Here is a 27,865-nt window from a genome sequence, read left to right on the forward strand (position 1 = left end):
GTGGGCTCCGGATCGGCCCCACCCAGCTGGAATGTGCGCCTGATCGGCCGGGGGCGGGGTGGGGGGCGCTCCGGCCACGCAGGAGTTAACATGGCAGCGGGACTGGAGGGGGTGGCGCGGCACGCAGCCTGGGAGGCGGCGGCGGCGCGGCGCGGCGGCGGCGGCCGTGGCCGGAGTGGGCAGGGGAGGCTGGGGGCGCGGCGGGGGAGCGGGGGCGCGGGGCCCCTCGGTGCGCGGGGCTTCGCAGACGCGCGGCGCGCTCGGGAGCGCCCGGCCCTCGCCCGCCAGCCCCAGCCTTGCTGCGGGGAGGGGGTGGGGACGTCTGCGCTCCGCCGTCGTCGCCGAGTCGGCTCGGCCCGCCGCCGCGCCGCTCCGGGGAAAGTCCGCGGTGGAGAAGGCGCCCCCAGCCCGCCCCGGGCCGGAAGGGGAGCGCAGCGCTACTGCACGCGGCGGTGGACGGCGCGGCGCCCCCGCGGTGAGTGCGCGGAGCCCCCGCCGCGGCCGGGCACTGGGGAGACACCGAGGCCGCCGGGGCGGCTGCGGGGGGACGCGGCAGGCACCGGCGCCTTCGGGCGCCCAGCCTCCTGCCCCGGCCGCCCCCACTCGGCCTGACCGGGTGAGAGCTGCGTGGAGGAGGGGTGGGCCGTGGCTGGGCGGGATGGCTGCAGGGGAGAGGGGGGGCGAGCTGGAGGATGCACCGAGGTGGGGGGAGGGCGCCTGGACCCAGGCGGCAGGGGCAGGGTGTGTGTCGAGGGAGGGGGGGCTCTGGCCTTTGATCAACCCAGAAAGGCCCAAGCCACTCTCAAACTGTTCCTGGGGAGAGAGGGGCCCTGGAGAGGTGGCCGAGGGGGCAGCGAGGGCGTGACCGGTGAGTCAGGGTGGACGAGCGCCCGGGCCCCCGGGACTTCTTCCCAGGAGCCAAGGGACAAGGTGGCCTTGAGTCTGCCTCACATCTTGAGCACTGGGAGCCTGGGTCCTTCCAGACGCGTGTACGGGGTCTGAGCGCAGCCCGGGACAGGACATGGGGGGCGGCGGGGAGGAGGGGATCGGCCCGGGGGCAGCGTGGAGGCGGGCAGCAGCCCACACTCAAGGGTGGATCTGAGCCCACCACAGCAGCCAGGAGACAAGCCGGGCTGGCCAGCCACAGGTGGGCCGTCTGTCCTGCTGGCATGGCAGGGTGGCGCAGGCACAGGCTGCCTAGCCAGCCAAGAGCCAGGAGCAAGCCACCTGGCTGCAGGACCCGGCTGCATTTGGGGCCAAGCCGAACCACTGAAGAGATGATGGAGCAGGCGGGATCCTGGGGGTGGATCTAGGGGTGCTGCTGTGCTCCCCTCTGTGCCTGGCCTTCCTCCCCCACCACACAAGCAGGAAAGAAAATGTCAGCTGGGCTTTGTGCTCTGTTCTCAGGCTGCCGCAGCTCCCATCTGTTGAAGCCAACGCAGCTTCTAATTGGGCGGCTGGCAGGGTTGGAGGGGGTGGGCTGGGCACTGGCTCTGTTGCTAGAGATGAACTGGCAAACCCTTTGCTTGAAGACCCCAGGAAGTGGAAGAATGGCGTCCCCAGGTCAGGACATGAGTGGTGGCTCCTTGCCAGCCTGGTCACCATCTTCCACAGAACCAGGGGGAGAGGGAGGAGAGAGGAAAAGGCGGGGAGAGGGGGAGAGAGACAGAGACACAGAGACAGAGCAAGCTAGGTCTCTATTCATCCAGGACCATGGCAAGCTCCCTGCCCCTTTGCCCTGCCAGCCCTAGCCTGGCTCTGGCCCAGTGTTCTTTTGGGAGGAGAAGCTAGTGTTTCCTGTCTTGTCTCATCTTCAGAAGTCCCTCCACAGGAGCACTGGGTGTGGTGGAGGAAGGGCTGGGTGATGGGCACTGAGGAACCCCTCACCCAGAGGACTTCTTGCTACCATAAAAGGTGGTTTGGAGGTTTGACCCACTTTCCTGGGCAGGTACAGGTACTGTTATGGGAAAGGATGGGGACAGAAGTCAGGGCCTGCCTCTCCCAGGCTCAGTCCCCCTCCTTCCTGCCTAAGGATTCCCTGGACCTGGAATGGGACCTTGTTATTTTGGAAGGATGGAACTCAAGGCCTCATGATGCTTAGGGGACCGAGCTCTACCCAGGGTCTGGACCAAGGAGCGCCCTTAAATCCATGCATTCCTCTGACACAGCCAACTGAGTTTTTCATGCATCCCAGCTAACCTAGGAAGGCAGGCTTCCTCTCCCCAACCTCGTCTCTTCCCCCTTCACTCCTCAAGTGCAGCTCACCTCCCTTTGCCTTCATACTGCTCTGTCTCTTACCCTCCCTGTCTGCCTCCACTCCCTCCAAAACTCAGCTTCCACCATTGCCCCTCTCATACGCCACAAGCCGTGTACATATATGTGTGTGTATGTCACTGTGGGAGCATTTGCACAGGCTTTGCAGAGGATCTGAGGCCTGTGGGGCCAGGAAAATGCAGCAGCCAGGCACACAGTGTCCCCTGCATCCTGCCATTCACTCCTTTGTCCCTCCTACTCCCTACCTCCCTTTTATTTGAAGGGGAAATTAAAGCCCATTGCTTTTTAAGAAATATTCATTTTGCCAGGTGCTAGTAGCTCATGCCTGTAATCCTAACTACTCAGGGGGCTGAGATCTGAAGATTGCAGTCCAAAGCCATCCCAAGCAGGGCAGTCTATGAAACTCTTATCTCCAGTTAACCAGCAAAAAGCTGGATATAGAGGTGAGGCTCAAGCAGTGAGCATCAACCTTGAACAAAAAATGTGAAGGGACAACACCCAGGTCCTGAGTTCAGGCCCCAGTACCAGCACAAGAAAAATCAACAACCATTTATTGACGACCTACTATGTACCTCATACTATTTTAGGAGAATATAATAATGCATATCCATGTGTCAGGTGGAACTGAACTTGTATTGCTTATTGAGCCCCTCTCATGCCACCAGGCTGCTTAAGGAGCTTTACAGAAAACTATTCTTTTTAGTCCTCCTGACTGGCTCTTAAAATCTGCATCATCATTTCCTGTTTTCTTGCTGAGGAAATCAAGGCCCAGAAAAGACGGACCATTTGAAATCCCTGATAGTCTACAGTTCACTTAGCCATTGTATAAACTGTGTGAAATTTGGCAAGTTCCACAGTTCTGCTGAAGCTCACATGCTCTCCCCCTTACTTAGAATCCTGATTCTATGAGCCTTTTCCTAAGGGTTACATGGATGAACCTTCTCATCAGGGAAGCCTTCCCAGAGAAGTTGGACTTGGGAGAGCGGCAAGGGTGACAGGCAGTCTTTCTGATCTAGAGATTTGTGACAAGCTGAAGCCCACAGCCACCATTCCCCAGCTCCCACCTGCATCCAGGTAGAATAGTGAGACAGGACTGCTTTCACTCAGGGTGGGAGTGTGCTTCCTGCAAGGCAAAGGATAGGATTGGGAAGCTTTTGAGCCCTCAAGGAAGGCCAAGGTCCATGACTGGAGGCTAGAATGGGACAGAAAGTGGGCACAATGACCAAAGCTCAGAAGGGAGGAAGACAAAAAAGCAGAAGAGAAAAAAGTGGCAGCATCTGACAGGACCCACTGCAGCGTGATGTGATAAGGCCTGCTAAGAGAAACCGTATTAGAAAGGTAACCTGACCTTGTACTTCCTCAGAGGCCTAGTGACTCTGCCTGCACCGCAGAGGTTGAAGAAGCAAAAGCCTGAGTCGGTTAACTTGGTCACTTCAATCAGCCCATCCCTCCCTAGCACCTAATGTATGCTAGGCCTTGATGCTGGGGGCTATGATTGAGACCAGTCAGAGGTTCACAGTAGTACAGATACCAGAATACCCAGCAGGGGTTCAGGCAAGGCTTCCCTACGTGTAGCTGGGAGTCACTGGGCCTCAATTTCCCTACCAGTAATGTGATAATACTTTATAGAGTTATTAGAATTCAAGAAGGTATTACATGGCTGGCATATAACAAGTGCTATGCAAGTAATATTACCGCTGTGCCTTTTATTAGTCAGGAAGCCAGGCCTAGAGACAGAAGTGAAGTGAAGGCTGTAATTCAGGGCTGAGCAGTGGAGGCTGCCTGTCTGCAGACTAGGAAAGACTAGCCAAAGCATGTGGCATTTGGACCAAGGCTTGAAAAGGAGAGAGTCAGGCAGAGCTGTTGGGTCTGGGTATGTGGGTGCTGAGGGTATCTGGAGCCCAGAAAGCATGCAGGAAAAGGGGATACTGGCAGGCATGTGCTGCCGAGACTGGTCCCTTCCATCTCTGTCCCCACTACAAGTCCAGCATCCAGAACTGGGAACAGGCTGACCAGCCTGCCAACACAGCCCCTGCCTTTTGATCTAGAACAGCCAGGCTCTGGGAAAGATGCCTGGAGCAGCCCTGTTGAGCTGGGTTTCCTCGGCCTTGGCCTCCTACTCATTCTAAGTCATCACCACCCAGCCTCTGCTCAAAGCCCAGAGCTGCCATAGCCTCATCCTCTGGCTTCTGGCCCTTCTTGAGGACCCGGGGGATGCTTTGGCCTAAGGGAGGCCTTTAAGGAAGGTGAATTTAACCAGGTTTGCGTTGCAATTCAGTTTGTCTCTGTGTGTTTCTTCCTCCCACACCTTCCCTGCTGCTCGGCATTTGATGGGCTTGAATCGAGTTCCAATGTAGAGAGCAGGTAGAGAGTTCCTGGGGCAAATGCAGTTTCTCAGCTGCACCTTTCAACTTGCAGTGACACAAATGATAGTATGTGCTCAATAAATGCTGGACACGATCTAGCAACCACTAGGCCAGTGTCTTACCTATTTTATCCTTCTAGGCCCTCCTTGCCCCATTATCCCTAATGTAAACACAAAGAACCCTAACTCAGGCTTCCACATGGAAAAGAAACTGAAGAACTCTTTTTCGCTCAAGATTTTGTGTGGTGCAGGCCCGTGACCTCAGTCCTCCCTGTGCCTCCTTAGTGGCTAGGACCACAGGCCCACACCACTTTCCTTGCTTGTTTTTAAGGTAAGACCTTGCAGACTTTGCCCAGGCTTAGCTCTTGATTTCACCTTCCAAATAGCTGAATCTGAATCGGCCTGGCCAGATTTAGCCTGGCTGACTCCAGCGTGCGGCCTGTACTCTTTGGGGTCAACTTGCCCATAGTTCTAACTCTTACAAGAAGAACTTTTCCACATTAGCCTGCCATAGTCAATGGCCACTTGTCCCCTTCGGGGGGAGGGTCTTCAAAGAGGCTCTTTCTGTCTCTTCTGCCTGCAGGTCTGGGTGCTTAAAATCCAGTATTGTTTCCTTCTGTCTGAGCTCAGTGCCTCCATACATCAGAGAAGCTGAACCCTAAGAGTTAGTGTCCCTGCACAGACCGCAAGACAAGAGACTGGGGACACAGACCCTAGGGTCAGGCCAGGCTGGGGTCCTCACTGCCAATACAAGGCTCCTGATGAGATGAGGGCAGGGGGCACACATGGAAAAAAGGAAAGTGGAGTGTGAAGAAGTCAGCCTTCCTCCAACACTTTGGAAAACTGGGTCTGTCTTATCTTATCCTTCCCAGAGGAAGTAAAAAAGAGGTGGAGAGAAAAAAGCAGAAAGGCCCAATTCTTCCTTGAGGTATTCTCAACAACGCTGTGGACCAGAGTATCTGCCTTCCAAGCCTCGCTAGGGCCAAAGGCAGAGGACCGCAGAGGAACAGCTGAAAGTGTAACAGCTGCACAGGGGATGGGGAGGAGAGGAGACGGGGGAGCAGAGCACCGACCCATACCTGGCTTCTACTTCTGAACTGGGGTCCCAGTGGAAGTCTCTTCACATTCATTGTGTGGCCTAGAGAAGTTTGGGGTGGTAGGGTGAACAACTAGTCTGAGAGCACCAGCAGCCATCTCTGCCCATCGCCCTGCCTCTGCCATCACATGCAGGGTGGGACTGGAGTCTCTTCATTAGTGACCATTCATTAAGCTTTAGTGTCTGGTGGTACAGACAGCAGGACATAGCCATAAGGAGGGATTTTTTTTTAAATTGAGGATAACACAAAACACGTTTATAAAGCAAATGGCATACTGGAGAATGGTAAATGTTCCAGAGGAAAATACAGCCTCCTGTCCTGCCTGTAGGTTTTGTAATGGTGGCTACAGAGGCCTGCTAAGAAGGTGACAGCTTGAAGGGGGACAGGGGCAGCTGGGGAGGCAAGAAAGCTGGTTGGTGCAGGGGCCCCACCTGGGGGCCTGAGGAGCCTGACAGATGCTAGACTCTCAGGAACAGGAATAGAGGCCCGGATGAGGCCGGGATGTAGGTCAGACTGCAGAACTCTAGAGCCAAGAGAGGAGCCTGGTTTCCTGCGAGTGAGCTGGAGAGAAGTTGCAGAGGATCCAGATTTTTATAACCCCAAGGTTTGAGTGAGCCACACATTCCAGCACAGAGCTAAGCAGCTAGTTGGAAAGTTCTGACCAGAGGTCACAAAAATCAACCACTGGGTACCATCCGTTTGTAGAGTGTGTTCCATGAGGTTTGGGAGGAAAACACAAAGACCCAGCCTCTGTTGGTAAGGAAACCTACAGAGGAGTTGGGAGGCAGAACTCGTACTCAGGAGAAATAATGAGGGAATAATACCAGACAGTATTTAAAGCCGAGTGCTAAACTGTGTGATTTAGACTATAAATGTTATCAGAGCTGTGAGCTCTGTGTGGGAGTATATAGGGAATGCTTCCTCCGGAGCCACGGCTGGTTGGGGCCTAGCAAACCAAGTGAGGTTTGGCTCCGCAGGGGGAGAATGCAGGCAAGGGAGAGCCTGTGGCTTGTGGGGTGGGAGGGGGAGGTGGTGGTCAGACTGGAGGGGACAGCCATAATCACAGCTTTCCCTAGTGGGGGCTTTCTCACACCTACCTTAATCCCGTGGGGGTGTTAAGGAGCCCTTAAAGAGCTTGGACTTTTATCTTCAGAGGCAAAATATGGCTTTTCATTGTGGGTCCTGGGGCTTGAACTCCAGGCCTGAGCACTATCTCTGCGATTCTTTCACTCAAGGCAAGCACTCTATTCAGAAATGGCAGAAATGGCATTGTGGCTCAAGGGATATAGTCTATTGGTGATAGAAGTCTCACAGACTCTCCTGCCCAAGCCGACTTCAAACCATGATCCTTAGATCACAGCCTCCTGACTAGCTAGGATTACAGGTGTGAGCCACCAGCACCCAGCTAAATAATGGCTCTTTACTTCCATCTTCCAATGGCTTTGCCTTCTCATCCCCAGGGCCAGACCTGTGTTCTCGGACCTCCTCACTTGAGGCAGCTCCCAAGCCAGCTCTCTACTGGTCTGCACAGCCCCCCACTTGTGATTTTGCTTGCAGCCTTCAAATGGGTGCCCTTGGCCTGTTGATGCCAGGGAGCCCATTTCTCTGGAGTCTATCTGGGCTCTATTTTGTCTTCCCAGCTGGCAGCCGCCTTCTCTCCTTGCTTCCTCCCGCTGCAAGGCAGCTGTCTGGTAAGCCCCACCTATCACGTCCCTGTTAAGCTTCATCTATAGTGAACTAGAAGTAAAATCCCTCCAAAGGGAGCCAGCTCACATCTGCTCTTGGTGGGGGGGGGGGGGGAGGAAGGACGCCCACTGGAGTTCTCTTACCTACCCAGGGTGAAGATGACCCCCCCCAACACATATACACACTCAGGTCGTGTGGGCAAAGCTGTCACTACGCATTCAACAGCTCTGTGCCCTGCAGCCACGTTCACTCCACCCAAGGACCTGCGGCACCAAGCTGCAGGGCTGGTGCTGCTGACCTTGTGGTTCACAATCCAGGAGCACCTCGAGCTGGGTGGAAGTCATGATCTCTAACACAGGCATTTGAACCTCTCTGATCCTCAGTTTGCTCATGTCTAAATCTGGGTTCATAACACCCACTTCATAGGCTTGTTCAGAGCAAGAGCTAACATTTGCGAGTGCTTATGAGCCACCCAAAGGCTTTACTGTATCTATCTCATTTAATCCACACAGTCTGAAGCATATCCTCTCTCCCATCCCCACTCCCAGTCACATGGAGTAACTTTCTAGGGGACACACACAAGCAGCAAGTGATAGAATAGGAATTCTGCACCAAATCCTTTAGACTCCAGATCCCTGGTTCTCAACCACCACGTGAAACTAGCTACTCTGTCATCAGGCACCTGCTACAAAGTAGAAGCTTAGTAAATGTGAGTTCCTCTTTTCCAGAGCCGATCCTCCAGAGAATAGCTTTCCCCTGCTGTCACTTCTTTTCCAGGATCCTTTGGGACATATGCCAGAAGTAGGAATGGCAATGAGCTGCTGGTTTACACCAAAGGGAAAAAAGTTAGGGCTGAGAGGGCAAGCCATTTGCATAAAATCATAAGCCACTGGGGCTCTGATGAATTCCCAGGGCACCTTGCTCAGAATAGTACTCTTGAGTTGGCCCACCGGGTTCCAGACCCTTGGCAGAGGATATTTGCCGAGGTGAGGACAGAGGTTAGGCTGGATGGGAGGAGGGGGTGAGGCCACCATCTCCCCTAGAAGAATGAGGCTGTGTCTCCTGCACATGGCCCTTGTAGGCCCATGAGGGCTAGAGGAGGAAGGTTCTCCAAGTGTGCTTTCTAAACCTGGGTGCTGTCCTTGGTAGCAACTGTAACAACCGGAAACTCCTCTGGATTAGTGGTCAAGGTCAGAGGCAGAAAGGATGGTATCTCAACTTCATGACTGTTAAAGTGATATGTCTCTGTAAAGTGTGCAAGGATACACACACACACACACACACACACACACACACACACACACACAGTGCTCCATCTGACCTTACTTGGAAGTAGAAACAAGAACAGATGATTGTTGGTAATTTGAACATTAGGGAGCATATTGAATGGAGGGAAGGGAGCTAAGACAGGTTTCCCCAAACAGACTTCATTTCTCCCTGGAGATCCCCTTTCTGGTAGATTTGTAGACCCTCACAGCCTAAACCTGCCAACATGTGAAGTAGATGCAGACCCCAAAATCCCTCCGCCTTTCCCAGGGACAAATGCAGGAGGAGCCCAGGTCATGTGGCTTCAGGACTGAAAGTCCCTAGTCATGTGTCTCTCAAATGTGTACAGAAATGGACACTTTTCTCCTTCAAAGCAAAATGTGCATACATCATAGGCAGCATAGGGGCCCTCCTGGGTCCATGTACCAATCCTTGAAACGTGAGGAAATTAAGGTCATAGATGGAATGAAGGTGGCCAATGAGCTTCAAATAAAGATATTCTGGTGGAAGTAAAGTAAGCCCTGGGGTGGTTAGGGAGGTGTTAGTACTATAGAGCAATACCATGGGAGGGAAGACTTGACCAGCCATTGTGAGCTTTGTAGGATGGGGCCACAGACCACAGAATGCAGGCCACCTCTGGAAGTTGCCCCCTGCAGCCTCCATAAAGGAATGCAGCCTGCTGACTCATTGTTTTTAAAGTCAGTGAGACCCCTTTCAGTCTTCTAACTTCAGACTTCTAAGAATGTTTTTTTTATATTTTTTATTGTAATTAATAAAAGGGTTACATGATATTTGCCAGATAGAAGGTGCATTAATTCACATACATTGATACCCTTTCACATGTCTTGGTACCCATTACCCTCCCCCCACCCCACCCCCCCACCCCCGTCTTGGTTTTCCCCCCTTCCCTATCAAATTTCAAATAACCAAATACAAATAAATTCAATATATCAGATAACAAAGTGAGATACTGTAACAATATGAGATACCCAAGGGACAGCAAAGGAGATGAGAGAAGAATGTTGTTTTAGGCTACTAAGTTTGTCATAGTGGCCACAGGTAACTAAATATAAAGCAAAAACAGAGCAGGTAGATTAGAACTACACTTGGCCTCCTCTTGACCAACCTGGCCCCAGTCCTCCAGGGTCACTGAACAGTGACTCTGAGGAACCCAGTTTGAAATGTCTGAAATGAGCGACTTCCAGTTTGGGACAGTATTGCTCGGCTCTCCTCCGCTACCCCAAATAGCCTGGCTGATGGCCTGTGAGGGGCTAAGGGCAGACTTCCTTGAGCTGGGCTGGTGCTCTGCTGCCACTTAAGCAAATACCTTTTCTGGGCCTGCCTGGCTTCCATCACCCCAGAAAGCTGCAAGTAGGTAGGAGTAGGGGCTTTGGGATGCAGGGGGGAAGGAGAGTTGGTAGCAGAGCCCACTTCCTGCATGGAATCAGCACCCTCGTAGCCCCGTTCTCTCTCCTCTACCAGCCATTTTTGGCCTTCCCAACAGTCCCCACAGCACACCTGAGCCACCAGCCGGCCCCCAGGGCTGCCAGTGCCTGGTGTCAGTCTCCATGGCAACCCCACATTTGCCCTTCTGGTTTCTAATGACTTATTGGCATGTGTGGCAATTTGCAGAACTTGGCAGGCAGAGCCCAGGGAGCTGGGAGAAGGGGGAGGAGGCAGGACGGGGATGGGGCATGGGAAGGTCTCTGCACCGGATGGAGACACATCTACTTTCTGTCCCACCCTTCCTAGTCCTGGCTGGTTAATATCCCAATGGAGAATACTGCCTTGGGTCTGCAGCCTCCCCTCTAAGGAACCTCAGCTTTCTGCAGGCCCCTGCAAGGGAGGCAGATGAACAGACAGATGTAGTGCGCAGCTGTTCACCTGTCAGGCAGACTTGGGCAGAGCTGACAGCCGTGTTGTCTGTGGCAGGTCAGGCACTCATGTCTTCTGTCACTCTCCTGCCTGCTCCCCTGACTCTGAGAACAAGGAGGCCATTCTAGGCCCAAGATCCTGCTGCTCCGCCTCCTGGGGAGAGGAGTGAAGACAGCGTGTCCTCAGGACTTTGCAGTTTCTAGGCCTCTCAAACACTTGGAACTAAGCAGGGCAGCACTGAGGGAAATGGCAGATTATGTAGGTGCAGGGAGGGAAGGGGAGGGGGAGAACCAGCTGTGCCATCAAAGAGGAGAAGGGCAGGGACCTGACCCTTCTCCACTTTCCTCTGGCAAAGCTTCCCCAACCTCAGAACCACTTCCCAGGGCAGGCACTGGGGAGCCTCTGACTTCTGCTTCTACAGGCTTCTGCACACACAACTCTGCCTCCCTCTTTGCTCCCATCACTTGTCATGTCACCCTGTTGTGCAATTGTGGGAGGCAGCTCTGGGCTGAAAACAGCATGGTCTTTCAAGTTGGATCCTTCATGTTTAGAATCCTTGGGCCATTGATTAGCACATCTCCAACTTGGGTCATGTCTTTTACTTCACTGGGCCTCCGTTTGCCGATCTCTAAAATGGGATTCACATAGCAAGCAGGCTCACAGTGCTGTGAAAATGAAAACCCACGGATTCCTGTAAAATGCTTGGCCCATAGTAAGCTCTGATAAACAGTATTTAAAACATAGTCTTTTCCAGGTGTTGATGGCTCATGCCTGTAATCCTAGCTACTCAGGAGGCTGAGATCTGAGGATCATGGTTTGAAGCCAACCTGGCCAGAAAAGTCCATGAGACTTCCAGTTAACCTCCAGAAAACCAAGTGAAGCTACAGCTCACATGGCTAGTCTTGAGCATAAAAGCTCAGAGACAATGCCCAGGCCCTGAGTTCAAGCCATAGTGTCAGCATACACAAAGTTTTCATTGTCTACCCAAAGGCACAGGAGCAGAATGACCCAATAAAGAATTCTAGTAATCTTGATGAAATTAAAAATATTTACAAATTGTTTCTTCAGTAAGTGTTTATTGAACACCTACTGGGTAGCAAGTACCAGGCCATGTATTAGGTCTTTCCTTTTCCTTTTTAGGTTTTTGGTGTGTTGGTTTTTGGTGACATCTGTGACTGGATCTTCTGTAGCTTCCTGAGAAGTGGCAGGCCCTTGGAAAGCCCTATATCAGTTGTGTGTAGGGAGATAAAAATCACCCAAGTTCCCAAAAAGACCGAGTGTCCCAGAGCTGGGTAAGCAATGGAGGGACCCAGTCACTGCGCCACCAGGTTTTTTTGTTTGTGTATTTTTTGTGGGTTTTGCTTTTTTTTGGGGGGGGGTGCTCGTCCTGGGCCTTGAGCTTCTTTTGTTCAAGTATAGCTCTCTGCCACTTGAGCCACAACTCCATTTTTGCCTTTTTTTTTTTTTGATAGTTTACTGGAGATAAAGTTTTGCAGACTTTCCTGCCTGGGCTGGCTTCAAATCATGATCCTCCGATCTCAGCCTCCTGAGTAGTTAGGGCTACAGGTATGAGTAGAGGCTTATGGGAGCTGGTGCAAAGAGGTACCTGAGCCATCACAGCTCCCTCTCAGCTGGTACTGGGAGGTAGAAGAGACCTGGGACCTCACTTGCCTCCCATCGCTGCCCACGGTACACTGTTCTGTGAGCCTCCCCCAGACCATGTACCAGAGCTGTGCCAATAGAATGCCTGGAGTCTGAGGCCCTTTGCATTCCCACTATAGCCCATGGCCCCAGTCGTAAGGACTCAGCAATTAGGTAGGCAGGAACCTGAGGGAGGGGTGTGCCATCTGCATACTTCAAAGCAGTTGGAGTTGGCTAACTTGGGTGGATATTCTGCCTCAGTCACTCCCCCCACCCCCACTCCAGGTCTTGCCTGAGGTCACATAGCATGTTGATGCCTTGGGGCTAGAACTCCTAACTTCTGGATCTGTGCCAGATCTGTCACTTCCCTCCTACCTTCTCTCTTCATCTCACCCTGGAAGGCCATCATTTCCTTAGACCTCCTAGGATTGGACGGCATTTCTAACTCCCTCATCCTCAAGAGCGGCCCCACTCGAGGCTCCAGGGTCTTCCATACGCTTCTATTTTGCTGGTTATTTTTGAAATAGGGTCTTACTTCCTGGCTGGGCACTTGCCTATGTTAGATTTTGCAACATAGCTGTCAGGCATGTGCCACCCGGACGGGGAGGTGATCTTCATGAACTTTTCTGTCTAGGCGGCCTCAAATTGTGATCCTTTTGATTTCGGCCTCCTAACTCAATAGTTGAGGCATGAGCCACTGGTACCCAGCAGACCTTGTGCTGGGCTCATGGCGCCAGCTTTTTTTGCCTACAGAGAGCTGACCTGCTGGGCCCACACACACACACAGACACAGAGTGAGGCAGATGGGTTATGGGTGAGTTTGTACAAGCACCCAGCTTGTTCTTGAGAAGTGATGAAATGTTCCTACCATATCCACTGCTTCTCTCTCGTGGCTCTCCCATGGCTACTTCACACTTCCTCCCCAACCCTCCGCCTCCACCCTTGCTCTCAGCTGCGGACCTCACCTCCCACTTCACACACAGTCCTGGGCACAACTCCCCACCCTGTCCCACCAAACCCTCGGGCGGGCACACCTGCCTCTGTTGTACCCTCTTCTTCCTCCTGTTCCAACCCAAGAAGCCATGTTCTCACCGGTCAGCACTTCCCCACCTTGCTTCTAAATCCCTCATGCTCAAGTTTCTCCTGGTTTCAGGAAACAAACAGTAGCGAAACTCTTCCCAGAGCCTGCTGGCTGCCCACAGCCCACACTTCGTATCTCCATCTTCCTTCCCAGTCAAGTGTCTTAAGAGACTTGGCTTAACCAGAGCTTCCATTTGGGTACCGCCCACCTCTCCTCCTTCCCCTTCCCCAGCCCCACTCCAGTCTGGCTTCCTCCCCAGACCTGCTGAAGTAGCTCCCCTCCCTGTTCAAGCCAGGGGACACGTTTTAGAAGTCAGAAGCCTGACATCACTCCTTCATGACCCCTGCCTTTCCCAAGATTCTCTGACCCCATTTCCTGCCTTCCCTGGCCACTCTGATATCACCTTGCTGACTCAGTGTCCCCTTCTCTCCACCCCCCATCTTTAAAATGGGGGGTGTTCCTTCTGATGATTGGTGGTACTCTTGACTGGGGTCTCTGTCCATAGGCCATCTCAACCCACATGAGTGGCTTTTGTCACTGCCACCTGCAGAGGACCATCCAGTCTCCATCCTGTCTGTTCACTTCAGGTTGGCGTGCTCATATGCACCTGCCTAGGTAGCTAACTTAGTGAACCCTGAGGCTTGTGGGGACATCTGTCTGGAGCCAGAATCATGATTCTCCCCCTAAATCTTTGGTGCCATCTAACCCCAGCCTCATCCTCCTGCAGTGTCGCCTCTGCATAGTTGCATAAGCCATAGACAGGAGTCATTGTCCACTCTTTTAGTTCTTGACATCCAGGCCATCACTAGGTCCTATCTGTCTCTAAAATAGCACCTAGGTCTAGCCACAGCCCCCTGCCTGCCTCCACTGCTTGCTCCACCTGAGTTCAAACTGTCCTCACCTCTGCCTTCTGGGCTGGCCCTCTAATTGACTGTCCCCCCCTATTCCTCTATAGTCTGGTATCTGCACCACACCTAGAATTACTTGTTAAGATACAGATCTAACCCAAGTCACATTTTCCCACAATCTCAATGAACTACCCACCACCGCCAACCCCTTCCCCATGCTTTTTAGGGTGACACTAGAGAACTGTCCTAGGCCTGCCACATAGCACCCTGTGACCCCATGCCTCCTTCATGTTCCGCACATGGGCTTCTTCCAGTTCGTGTGTGTGTGTGCGTGTGTGTGTGCGTGTGCGTATGCGTATGCGCGCGCGTACCAATCCTGGGGCTTGAACTCCAGGCCTGGGTGCTGTTCCTTAGCCTCTTTGTGCTCAAGGCTAGCTACCACTTTGAGCCACAGCTCTACCACTTACATTTTTCTAGTGGTTAATTGGAGATAAAGAGTCTTACAAGTCTTTCCTGCCCAATCAGGCTTTGAACCATGATCCTCAGATGTCAGCCTCCTGAGTAGCTAGGATTACAAGCGTGAACTACTGGTACCTGGCTCCAGTTCCTTTTGTCTTTTTGACCTTCACACATGCTGGTCTCTGACCATTCCTCATTCTTCCCATCCCATCCTCCCCCCAAAATTTCAACCAAAGTTTAAACAACCTTTCCTTAGAAAAGCCTCTAAACCTCTGGAATTTTACCAGACTCCTGTTAAACATGCTCGTCTTTGGGCTCACCCATCATGATTCCCATTTAAATCACCATCTGAAAACTATCTCATCACAAACTGTGACCTCCTTATCTCCATGAAGGTAGACCCCTTACCTTTTAAGTTCCCTTGCACCACTGGTACCTGGCATAGTTTCAGCATTCAAGAGTATTCAGAGGAACAAGTATGGCCATTCACATTTGTAATCCCAGCTACCTGGGGAGTGTAGAGATGGGGAGGATTGCAGTTTGAGACCAAACCATGAAAAACATTAAGACCTCCATCTAGGGGCTGGGAGCCTGGCCTGATAGTAGAGTGCTTACCTAGCATGCACAAAGCCCTGGGTGCAATTCCTCAGTATCATACACACAGAAAAAGCTGGAAATGGTGCTGTGGCTCAAGTAGTAGAGTTCTAGTCTTGACAAAGCCCAAGGACAGTGCCCAGACCCCGAGTTCAAGCCCCATGACTAGCACAAAAAAATCTATAAACAAACAGGCTGGAAATGGTGGTGTATGTATGTAATCCCAGTAATATGGGAGACATAGGTAGGGAATCTGACCAAGGTAAAAAATATCTACAAGATAACTTAAGCAAAAGAGGGAGCTGTGGCTAAGTGGTAAAAGTACCTGTCCGCAAATGAAAGACCCCAAGTTCATACTCTAGTACTGCCAATATAGATACATTTTTTTCAGGAAGTCAGGTATGGTGGTCCATGCTTATAACTCAGGAGGTAGGAGAACTGTGAGTTCAAAACCAGACGAGGTTTGACCCAGATTCAAAAAACTTGAGACATGAATCTATTAATGAAAGACCTCCTTCCTTCTGATGAAAAGTCTTTAAATTGAAAAATGATCTCAAGTGAACCAATGTAACAGATATTCACAAGACAATATGTTGGAATTGAACTTTATGACTTGGGAGGGGATGGGGGAAGGAAAGTAGGAGAAAAACATGGGGAGTATCAATGTTCAAGAAGTTATGGACTCACTACCTGAGGAATGTAATTGTAGCCCCTGTAAACATCACTGAAATAGATTTTTTAAATGATCATGAAAAAAAGAGGTGCAGACCCTCTCCAGGTATGGTGTGGGTCAACCAGATGACCATGCCTTGGCAGAGGTTAGTTACATAAAGAAATTGATATCTGTGCTTTCCTTTTTTCCTGCCCTTCCTCAGTAAAGAAATAATTCATACTGAAAGTTCACTATGTGCTAGATGCTATTTAAGTGTTTCATATTAACCTCAGAGTAAATCTATGCTAACTGTAAAATCAAAAGTTGCTGTTCCATAAAAATGGATACCATTTCCAGCTGTTAAAGGAAGCTTTTGCTGTTGGCTTTTTTGCACTGGTCATAATTTCTTTTAGATTCATCCAAGGTGGCTTCAGTATGACTAGTTTGTTCCTCATTGTCACCAAGTAGTATTCTGAGCGAGAGATGTGCCTTAGACTGTAAGCATTCACCCATGGTTAATCCCATGTTACAAAGGAGAAAACTACCCAAGTCCCTTGGTTAGCAGATAGCATTTCATGGGCAGAAATAGGTACCTAAGAAATACTCATTGTAGCTGGTGGTGGCTCATGCCTGTAATCCTAATTACTCTGGAGGCTGAGATCTGAGGATCAAGGTTCAAAGCCAGCCTGGGCATAAAAAGACCTGAGACACTTATCTCCAGTTAATCTCTAGAAAATGGGAGGTGGGACTTGGCTCAAAGGTGGAGTGGGTAGCCTTGAGCTTAAGAGCTCAGGGACACCACCCAGGCCCAGGGGTAGGGAGGTAGCCTTGAGCTGAATAGCTCAAGAGACAGTGCCCAGTCCGAGTTCAAGACCCACCAAAAAAAATGTATATATTCATTATACTTAGCATAACTGTACCACAGCCTCTGTTCTTAGAACCAGCCTGGTGTTTTGCACATAGTAGGCACTCAGAATTCTTCCCAGGGAGGGTGTGGATAAAGTGGACTCTTGTCCGACTTTCCCTGCATCTGGATATAGGTAAGGGAATATATTCCTGCTAGTGTCTTCTGTAGTGACCATACTCCCAGTTCCACTTTGAATATCACGAAAGGAAAATTGGAGCAGTAAATACGATCATCTACAGGCCTGGCATTTTATTGCATAAAATGCTCAAAGCTATTGGTTCCAAATTAATGCATGCCATATTTGCATGTTATTTTGGATCTAATTTGCAGATTGCTCATTTTATCAAATGGCAGAGCAGCCTTACCAGTCCCTGCTTTCTGCCACCACTAACTACACTAACTACCCTCCCAGCAGGTCCTCAGTCAGGCTGGCTTGGAGCTGTCTGCAGAAACAATCTGAAAGTACCCACCCTAAGCTGAAAGGACTGCAGGGGTGTTTTTGCTTGTAGAAGAGGTGACAAGTTATTGCCACTCAGCAGGGGCCTCAGGAGGTTTAATTAAGGAGGATTTGTGGAGCTGCTGGAAGTCTTCAACCTCAGGTGTAGAGAGCCAAATGTGATTAAGTGACTGGAAAGAACCACAAGTTGGACTCGTCTGGCCCTGGGCACAGCGCCCAGGAAATGGGTTTGCTGAGTACCTCCTGTCACCCCCCTTTGGGGAGCTGAGGTGACAAGAGACCCAACCCCTGCTTTCAGGGACACACTGGAGGTGAGAGGGGTGCCCAAAGTAGGACTTTCAGAGAGGGTGTTTGACCTTGAAAAGAACTTAGGATTTGAGTAGATCAAGGCCTTACTGGGGGCTACCAGGCCCTGGCTCAAGGAACTGCTACTGGATATGAGTCACCCTCAAAGCCATCCAGAATAATTACTAGTGCTAGGGCGTGTGCAATAAGGTTGGTGTGTAGTCAGAGAACATGTTTACCCGCACACTGGAGCATTCTCCCTGCAGGAGGGGGGCCTACACTGAGTTTGGAAAACCTAGTTCCAGGAACATGCTTCTCCAAAAGTCAGGGAGGAAATGTTACAGGAAAACAAGTCGATGTTTAACGATGACGTTCACTAACAGTTTTAAATGAGACTTCAGAGTAATTTTGGTCTTTTGGCAGCCATTTGAGACTGTTCCCAGAACCCTGGGAATGCCTGAGCCCTCTGCCATTAGGAGAGCTGCAAAGAAAGGGCTGGAGATTCATTGTCCTAGAGAGATGGCACTGTGTTCTGGATAAGTCTCCCAAAGTCCTACCACATGTTAAAAACTTAGTCCCCAAAGTGGCAGTATTGGGAGGTGTGGAGTCTTGAAGGGAAGGGGGTGCAGGTAGTGGGATTGTAGGATCATGAGGGGAACAGTTTCTGTATCACCTACTCCCCACAGGCCCAAAGCAGTGGGCCAATCAGCCATAGGCTGAAACCTCCAAAACTGTGGGGTCCTTTTAAGTCTTTAAGTTGATTAGCTTAAGTTTTTGGTTATAGTAATGCAAGGATGACTTGCAAATGGAATGGGGAGATGGAATGGTATTTGGGGAGATAAAATGGACTGTTAGGAGTGGGGCTGGTTATTGGGGTAGTGGGAGTGATACGTCTGAATTAGGAACCATGTTCTAAGGACTCCAATGAAAGTTTGGTATCTGGGAGAACTGATCGGGAGGGAAGGATTGGAGTGGGAGATGGGCTCTAGATTAACGCTAGCGGAATCCGGAATCCGAGACTGTACAAGGTCATGAACAAGAGTGCCAAGGAGGGGTTGTCAGCCATGCAGGCAGATCCTCTCTGGAGCTCCCAAGGGCTGAAAGCTAGAAAATAAATGTGCTTGGATTGAAAAGAGCTATGAGATGAGCAGGAGAGGTTTGTGCATAGGGGCAGTAACAGACCGGGAGGGGCATTTATTTTTCTTAAAGGTGGTGAGCAGATAAGCAAGCAATAGACTGAGTTTCCTGAGGCAGTGGGGAAAGGATAAGATTGGCTTTTAAGAAGAGGAAATGGCTTTGCAAGCCAGAGGGAATGCAGGCAGAATTGGCAGGCCTGGGCAGAGGTGTGCAAGGCAGAGCGATGGGGGAGAAGGAAGTCACACCTGCCTCCCTCGTCATAAAGTCAGGCAGGGTAATCTGCTCGAAGGATGGTGCAGATGGCAGCACAGTGAGGAGCAGGATCTCAAAAGGACCTCGCAGAGTGCTAGGGCCACAGCCAGAGAGGAAGGGAAGACCATCAGATGAGGCTGCCAATCATCAGTCTAGCCGAGCTGGTCTGCCAGCTTCCAGATGTTCTTCTGCTGTGCTTTACGGGGGAATACTTTCTAATGTTTTAGCTGAGGTGTGAACCTCAGTGCCCTCAACTCAGACCCACCCAGCCTGGCCTATTCCTGTGGACAGCCCAGCTCAGAAACCCATTCCTTGGGCCTTGCTGTCTGAAGGAGTTCTCTACCTTAGAAGCCCAACAGCATTTCTCTTTGGCCTGACTTATCAATGAATGGGTTCTAAGAGTCCATTTGCCCTCCACGGCTACCTGTGTACTGTTTTCATTTTTTCTCCTCTCCTAGATCTGCCAGGAGCAGCTTAATAGCCTCTGAAAGGGTAAGGCTGGGAAGATGAATGCTGGCCCATGCGGGCTGCCTCCTGCCTCTCCATTAGGAAGGTGATGGAAGGCAGGGCGCAGAGAATGGATAATCCGAGGAAACACAAACAGACACAACAAGCAGCTCCCAGGATAATCCAAACAGCATTTCCACTTGTGCTTGAGTGTGCAGTGATGAGAGCCCCTGATAGCTCCTCTAATTAGGTCTGTCTTAGAGGATGGGGGAGGGGAGCATTTCCCAGCGTGAAGTGGGCTAAAGAGAGAGAAGCAAGAGAATAATCCAAGCCTACACGCACAAGCAGACTGAGGATCCGTCATGGCTGCCACTGTTTTGAAGACTTGGCATGTTAAATGAACCCAGATACTGGCAGGTTAACCCAGGACATAGGTTAACCAGGGAGAATGCCTGAGAAAGTTCCTTGTGCATTGGGTCTGGGCTGTGACCCAGTAGGACATGTCCTTGTGCCTACCTGTGTGCTTGTTGACATACCCCAGGTCTGTTGAGCTGATGTGGCCAGATGCCCTTTGCCACAAGAGGGCACTGTCTGGTCCTCCCGCCTTGCCCTTCCAGCACTGGCTGTTTCTCACTTTGCATTCTTGCATTCTTGGCACCAGTCATTTTATTGACCAAATGAAACATTCGGGGAGGGCAGCTGAGGCAGAGCAGGATATATAGTACCCTCAAAGGCCCCTGGAAATGAAGCATTCAGGAAATGTAGTTTCAGGTTTACCTCGTTGTATAGCTCACTGGACCTCCATTACCCCACTGGGGCTCTTGTCCTCTGCTCAGTCCCCTGAGCCAATCAGAGGGCAGCAAGGAACACAAGAAGACCAGTGTCCAACATGAAACCAAGCTGTATCCTAAGGAGGGTGGTCTCCAGTCTTCCTGGACCTAACAATGGGCTATGGTTCTCCATCTCTAAAGGATTGGGGCACATTTAATTCCATGTAACTTGTGGAGTCCCAGGTCCAGATGCTGACTAGTTATTTGACCTTGGGCAGATTATTCTTTAGCTGAAGATTAATTTTTCTTTCATAGAACAAGACTTCACTCTTGCTGCCTCACTCCAGTGCTTACAAACAGCAAATAAGAAAATGTATAAGAGAACATTTTGCATATTCTCTGTGTGTGTGTGTGTGTGTGTGTGTGTGTGTTCAATAGTGGGACTTGAACTCAAGTCCTTGTGCTGTTTTCTACACAAGGCTTGCACTCTACCTCTTGAACGACCCACTGGTTGTTTTGATGCGTAATTGGAGAGGAGTCTTGTCAATTTCCCACCCAGGCTGGCTTCAAACCCCCATCCTCAGATCTTAAGCTTCTTGAGTAGCTAGGATGCCAGGCATGAGCCATGAGTGTCTGGCTACATTTTGTAAATTCTTGCTTGCCCTGCCAGTAAAGGCTTGGGAGGGGGTGCCAGCAGGGAATGTAGAAAAGACTTTGGGGGCTGAAGTCACATGAACCTGAGTTCTATTTTTTTCTGAGTCTGAAACCTTGGAAACATTGGTGAATTTTTAGTCCTGGTCCCATCATCCATAAAGCAGATCTATGTAAAAACAGTGCCACAGAGGACAGGAGTTGGGCCTAGTGGTTGAGTGCTTGCCTAGCATTCACGAAGACCTGGGTTCGATTCCTCGGTACCACATACATAAACAACAAACCAAAAAAAAAAAAAAAACAAAAAACAGTGCCCCAGAACTGTTGGGCCAGTCGGCTGGGCGATGTTTGTAAATGTTGAAGACCTAGAGGTTGGGGACAGGGGCTGGAGCAAGCCAGGGCGGCTCAGAAGACATCCTTGCGTACATTTCCACACAGCCTGCTGTCCTGGCATTTATCTTTGGAAATGCTACCTTGTCTACACCCTCCCTAGGATCTCATCGTTAGCCATGAATCCTCAGTCTTCCAATTCTTATCCCTGTGGAGCAGCAGGCCCTTGCTGGGAAATGGAACCCAGCTTGAAGACCCAGCACTCTTAATCCATCCCAGGATCTTGCTCAGGCCCAGCTTTCCCAGCCCCCTCCCCAGCCGCTACACCTGCCAAGCTGCGGGCCACTCCATGAAGCTTTCCCAGGGAACAGGAGTCCTGAAGTGTGCTCCTGACAGAAATTCTCATTCTCTGTAAAAGAACTGCTCTTGGTCCCAGGGAGCAGCTACTTCCCACCGTCACCTCTGTGATTCTCACACTTCCTCTACGATGCAGCTGGCCACCCTCTCTAGCCCTGTCCAGGGCATCTGTCTCACATGGCTCCCAGCAGGCTGGCATTTAGGCCATTAGGGCTTAGCCAGGCAGATATCTAAGCCATTGCGTGGTCTAGCCTGGTCTGTAGATTTCCTACCTCAGAATTAGCCACGAGATGGGGTGGGGGAACAGTAAAAGTGTGGGTTCTCAGCAGCACTCCAGACTCAAGTGATTCCATTCCAGAATGTCCAGAAGTCTGTTCTAAATGAGCTCCCATGGGATTCTCATGCACATCTTGAAAATCACTGGTTTTTATTAAAGTAGAACTCACAGGATAAAGCAACCAGATCCTAAGTGGGCAACTTGAGTGACGGGGGGGGGGGGGGGGCGGGCAGTACAGTGCCCCGCCATGTGGTCACCATGCAGTTCAAGGCATGGAATGTACTCACCACCTTCACCCCGCCCCACCACTCCCTCTGCTCCCTTACGATCCTTAACTGAAGTAACCATCTGGAGACCCAGCAACCGAAATGTCACCTGGGCTTTGAGTTGTATCGGAATAGGGGACTTCAATTCACTCAGCATTGTCTACGCCGCCTAGAAGGGCCAAAAACGTCTCCATTCTTTTCTCCTGAGGCAAAACCAGGTTTGTTCAGGCCTCACCCCAAGCCCCTGGTCACCCCCTCCCCCATTGCCTTGTGGAAATCATGGATGTATGTTGTCCTTCGAACTTTGGGACACTGGAGGTTCAACAGCTGGGGAAAACCTGGGCCAGCTCTCCTGCCAGTCCCTCTCTAGACAGCTAGTGGGGATGATTATTTGTTGTGTGTGGATGCCAGAGTCCAGGCACATTCCAGATGAAATTGGCCAATCACAACTACAAATGAAAAGACAAATGAGATGGAAATTACACAGAACAAGCCGACTTCTCATGCGGAGGTTTCAGTGCAGCCATGCTGTGCTGTGCTTCCTAGTTCAGCCTCTCCTGAAGCTGAGGCTGCAGAGGGCTTTCCTGGCCCAAGGAAACACCATTTCCTTCCTACCCAGCCAAGCAGGCAAAGGAGAGAGAGAGAGAGGAAGGGAGGGGGGGAAAGGGAGGGAGACGGAGGAGACAGAAGACAGAGCAGGCAGAGGATACCAGGCAGGTACGAGACAAAACATCACAGAGGATTGTGCTATTTCAAAACAGAAAACACAAATATTTTGACACAAATTCTGTTGACCATGTGCCAGGCACCATGCCGGTCTTCAGAGCTGTAAAGAAGTACAAGACCTGTCTGTAAGGATCTCCAAGATCGGGAGGATAGGAGATGGTGGGGGCTGGGTGAACAAGAGAAGGCAAGGAGAAATGGGGACACCTCTGTGGACTGGAGAAGGAACGTCCTGGAGCAGCAGGAGAGCTGGGAGTCAGCCATATACCTGAGGAAGGAGGAGCAGGGCTATGAGGGTTTTCCTGGAGCAGTAGGTGCAAATGAGGGCAGGAGAAGCTGCTCTCCACCTGCTCTCTCTACTCTGTCCCCGGTCCCTGCTACTCAAGAGGGCAGTTGTGAGGACCCCTTGAAAAGAGATTACACAAATTCCTTTGCAGGCATCAACATTTACTCTTGGTAAAGGGTCCAGGGGTAGCCCTGGGGTTGGCAGGCAGGGAGTGACTTCAGTATCTAGTGAAGGGTAGGGACAAAACTATTGGAGTGGTAGTTTATCTTGTTAGGTAGAGAGACCACAAATACTCAGGTGTTCTCAGTCCATTCCTTTAAGGGAGTTGCAAAGTGGGAAAATGGAAATTCATTTTCGTATGGACCTGAGCTCAATACAATTTTAGTAATAATAATAATAATAGCAAACACTTATAAAGCACTTACCATGAGCCAGGCTGTTCTAAGCACTTCACACACATTAGCTCATTTGCATAGTAAGTATGCTGGAAGGGGAAAAAAACCTGCAATGCACTTCAAGGCCCAACCCAAGTGACTTTTTCTTTTTGCCAGTTGTGGGGCTAGAACTCAGGGCCTGAGCACTGTCCTTGGATTTTCTCAAGGCTAGAGCTCCACCACTTGAGCCTCAGCACCACTTCCAGCTTTTTTCTGTTTGTGTGTATCAAGTAATCAAACCCTGGTCTTCGTGCTTACTGGGCAAGCCCTCTACCACTAGGCCAAACTCCCAGCCCCCAAGTGACTTTTAAGCCCCACCCCCCCGAACCTGACACTTGGTTATGAACTGTTGACCACTCTAAGAGCTCTGATCTAGCCTCCTCCCTAAAGGGATCATGAAACAAGTCCTGGGAAGCTAGAAACACATTCAGGGGTGCTGCAAAGATTGCAGATCAACAAGCCACTCACTTTCTCCTTCCTCTTTCTGAGCCAAGATGCTCCAGCCCAGGCCCTATGCAAGGTGGGTGCCCGAGCTGGGAGAAGCCCTTGGATGAAGGATATGGCTAGTCATGGCAAGGTGGGTTGGGGGGAGGAAGGGAGCACTCTCTGGGGACTACTTTGCCCAGAGTCAGAACCTATGTGCATCACATCACTGGGGATGTTGCTGAGCTGGATTGCCACCAGAAAACCAGTTTCCATAGTGACGGAGATGCAGTAGACCCCTGTTGTTCAGGGGATGCAGAGTCCTTCATGAGACCATGGATTAGAGATCTCCAATTTCCCCCAATGAACAGCAGCAAAATATGACTGATAGTTATGCTGACAGTAGCTAGTACGAGCACAGCCATCCTGGAGCCAGTAGCATAGACTAATGGTAGAGTGCTTACCTAGAATGCATGAAGCTTTGGGTTCAATTCTTTGCTACTTGAGCCACAGCACTACTTCCAGCTCTTTCTGTGTATGTGGTACCAGAGTGCTAGCCTTGAGCAAAAAATGTCCAAGGACAGTGCTCAGGCCCCGAGTTCAAGCCCCAGGTCTGGCAAAGAAAAGAAAGTTCATCCCCAACTGGTCTTCCTGTGCCCATCTTACCACACGTGCAGCTTGCAGTAAATACTGTTTCATGTCAGATCAGGGTATGACAGCAAAGCCCATTTTATGATAAACTTGAGAGTGCCACTGCCTGCTGCTTCTTCCCAACAACTATAACTACAAGGTTATTTCCTTCTAAACATAATAGACTACCCACATCCATGTGTCTCCATGCTACCTACTCAAAACATTGAAACGAAAAAAACCCTACTAGCCCTCAGGGCCAGGTTGGAGAGAGAAGACCAAAGTGATAAGCAGTATTAAGCCTCATGTGGGAAGAGTAGTGAAAAAAGTAAAACTTCAGGGACATGCAGGGATGGCCATACTTGACAAGGGAAAGCAGATTCCTGCCACTGAGCCAGGGACCCTCAGAACTCAGTGGTATCTTGGGCAGGGGCCAAAATAGTGACACCCAAGATCTTGTACCCCATTTCACTCCATAATGGTTTCCACTTTATCTCCACAGCCTCCTAGAGAATTTACTTTCCACAGAGTCTTGACCTCACTCTGCCCCACAAAGTGCTGCTGACTTGGGGAAATGGGGACAAATGTAGGTGAAGATGAGAGAGGCAATGTGTTTAAAATGGAGATTTGCTGAAAGCTTGTGTGACAATGAGGCCACCTTTTGCCCCTTCCAGTTAGCTACTGAAAACTCCCATGGTGGGGCCCACAGGTTAACAAGCTTCCCCTAGGAACCCAGAACTCTTCAATGTCTCCCTCATAAATACAAACTCCTAAGCAAGAACTATTGGATTTTTAAGGAAAGCATCTGGTATCTTTTTAAAAGCATATGCCAAAATGAACAGAAAATAGCATCTCGAAAATAGCAAGTACAATGCAAAGATGGGAAAATTCAATCTATACCAACCACTGTGATTGCTCTCTTCTGAGATAAGAGGATATTATGCCCCCAAAATAAGAACACGGGGCATTTAGGTTGAAATATAGTTCACATACCATAAAGTGCATCCTTTAAGTGTATACAAGAAGGTGGTTGCACACCACCACAATCTAATGTTATAAAGTTTTCAATAACCTCATCCATATGTAATACTCATTCTCCACATTCTCCCAGTCTCTATGGATTCATCTTTTTGATATTTCATATAAATGGAATCATCCGATGAGTGAGGTATTGTGTCTGGCTTTTCACTTAGCATGTTTTCAAGGTTCATCCATGTTGTTAGCATGTACTATTTATTATGATAATATGCACCATATAAATGTAATATGTAATATGCACTATATGAATATACTCTAATAGTATCAGGTGATATGCATTTGGATGGTTGGGGTTGCTTTTTAGTTTTTGTTTCTTATTTTTTAAGGCAGATGTAGAAAAGAAGAATGAGCTCGTGGAAATGAGACCTTGGATATATTTAAGATACATATGCTTTGTGGTGGCTCACTTCTGTGATCCTAACAAACCCAAGGTGGAGGGAGGGGCAGGAGGATGAGAATTTGAGACAAGCTTTGCCTAGAGTTCAGATACAACTACTGCCTAACATGAGTCTCTAGGTTCTATCCCAAATACTTCCTTAGAGGAGGAGAACTTTCTATCTAAACACATTTAATGATAAAGACAACCACAAAAGTTGACTACAGTGGCACATGCCCATACTCAATGCCCTCAGAAGACTGAGGCAGGAAGATCTCTTGAGTCCAGGGGTTCAAGACCAGCCTAAAGAACAAGACCCCACCTCAAAGCAAACAAGAATAAAGGCAGGAAGATCTCGAGTCCAAGAGTTCAAGACCAAACTAGGTAGCAAGACCCCATCTCAAAGCAAACAAAGATCCAGACTATCAGGGACAAAGCAAAAGATTCCACAAGTATCTAGGAAAGTTGAAAAAAATAGGGTACAGCTGGGAGCATGGCCTAGTGGTAGAGTGCTTCCCTGGCATGCATGAAGACCCAGCTTCAGTTCCTCGGTACCACATACACATACACACACACAAAGCCAGAAGTGGTGCTGTGGCTGAAGAAGTAGAGTGCTATCCTTGAGGAATGCCCAAGGACAGTGCCCAGATCCTGAGTCCAGGCCCCAGAACTACCCCCCCCAAAAAGGGGGGTACAGCAGACTTCAATAGCATCCTTGGAAACAAGCAGACAATGGAACAGTGTCTTCAGCCATTCAGGGAAAAGTTGTTTTCAGTGTGAAGTCATGTCGAACTGTCAATTGACTATGCATGTTGAATTGAGACATATTGAAACAGGCAAATTGTCAATACATTTTTCAAAAATCAACTCAAGTATACACTACACCAAAACAAGGTGAAAAACAATGGTGATCCTGCAACCCAGAGAAAGAGGTTTAAGTTTATTACTACAGGGAAAAGCTTGGGGAAAAAATAGCTATCAAAATAGAACACTGCTGCGGGGCATGATGGCTCATGCCTGTAATCCTACCCGGGAGGCGGAGATCTGAGGATCACGGTTCAAAGCCAGCCCAGGCACTAAAGAACATGAGACTATCTCCAGTTAATCACTAGATAATGGGAAGTGGGCTGTGGCTCAAAGGGTAGGGCTGTAACCTTGAACTGAAGAGCTCAGGGGCAGTGCCCAGACCCAAAACAAAAAAAAATTTTATCTCAGTGCTTAGAACTGGAGTAGAGGAAAAGCAATTTAGATTTCCTCCTTATTTTCCTATATTTTATTATTTTTGATAATGATATATTGTGGGCCAGGTACCAGTAGCTCACACCTATAATCCTAACCACTCAGGAGACTGAGGCGGAGGATCACAGTTCAAAGTCAGCTTGGACAGCTTGAACTCTTTATAGCCAATGAACTATCAAAAAAAAAAAAAAGTAGAAGTAGAACTGTGGTTCAAGCAATACAGCAGCAGCCTTAAATAAAAAAGCTCAGGAATAGGAAGTATCCAGGCTCTGAGTTCAAGCCTCAGTACCAGAACACCCACATGAATAAAAAAATATACTATGCAATTACTGTATATGTCATATGTAGATACGGAGAGCCATTGGCAGGAGAGGGATGCAAGGAAACAAATAAGAGCGGAGCTGTGGAGCTGTGAGGTCACTGTGCTGCTTCAAAAACCATCACCCTAAGGTGACATCTCACCACCTTATGTGTGAGAAACCGTGTGCCCTCCGTGACTGAGCGTTCCCCGGAGCAGAAGCTGGGAGTTAATCATTTTGTGTCATCTATCCATCTATCATCTATCCATCCATCCCCCAGACCTGGCAGAAAACAGATATAGAATCAGCACCTGAAGGAATATACAGAGAAAGAATACAAAAGAGGAAAAACCCAATGTGGTGAGAGGGTTAGTGTTGCTCAGTGGGTAAGTATACAGACTTTGAGACCAGACTACAAAAGGTTCAAGTCCCAGCTTTACTAT

General features: G+C 49.9%; 1 protein-coding gene across 1 annotated transcript in view; it reads left to right on the forward strand.

The window, feature by feature from the left end:
• Positions 1–317: 317 nt before the first annotated feature.
• The window catches only part of Lrrn2 (leucine rich repeat neuronal 2), a 57,019-nt gene continuing 29,471 nt past the window's right edge, over positions 318–27,865 (forward strand). The window contains exon 1 of the mRNA XM_090341357.1: positions 318–475. The gene's annotated coding sequence lies outside the window, so the exon portion shown is untranslated. The remainder of the gene's footprint in view (positions 476–27,865) is intronic.

Source organism: Megascapheus bottae, chromosome 10, assembly GCF_031878675.1.
Source record: "Megascapheus bottae isolate mThoBot1 chromosome 10, mThoBot2.hap1, whole genome shotgun sequence".
Lineage (NCBI taxonomy): Eukaryota > Metazoa > Chordata > Mammalia > Rodentia > Geomyidae > Megascapheus > Megascapheus bottae.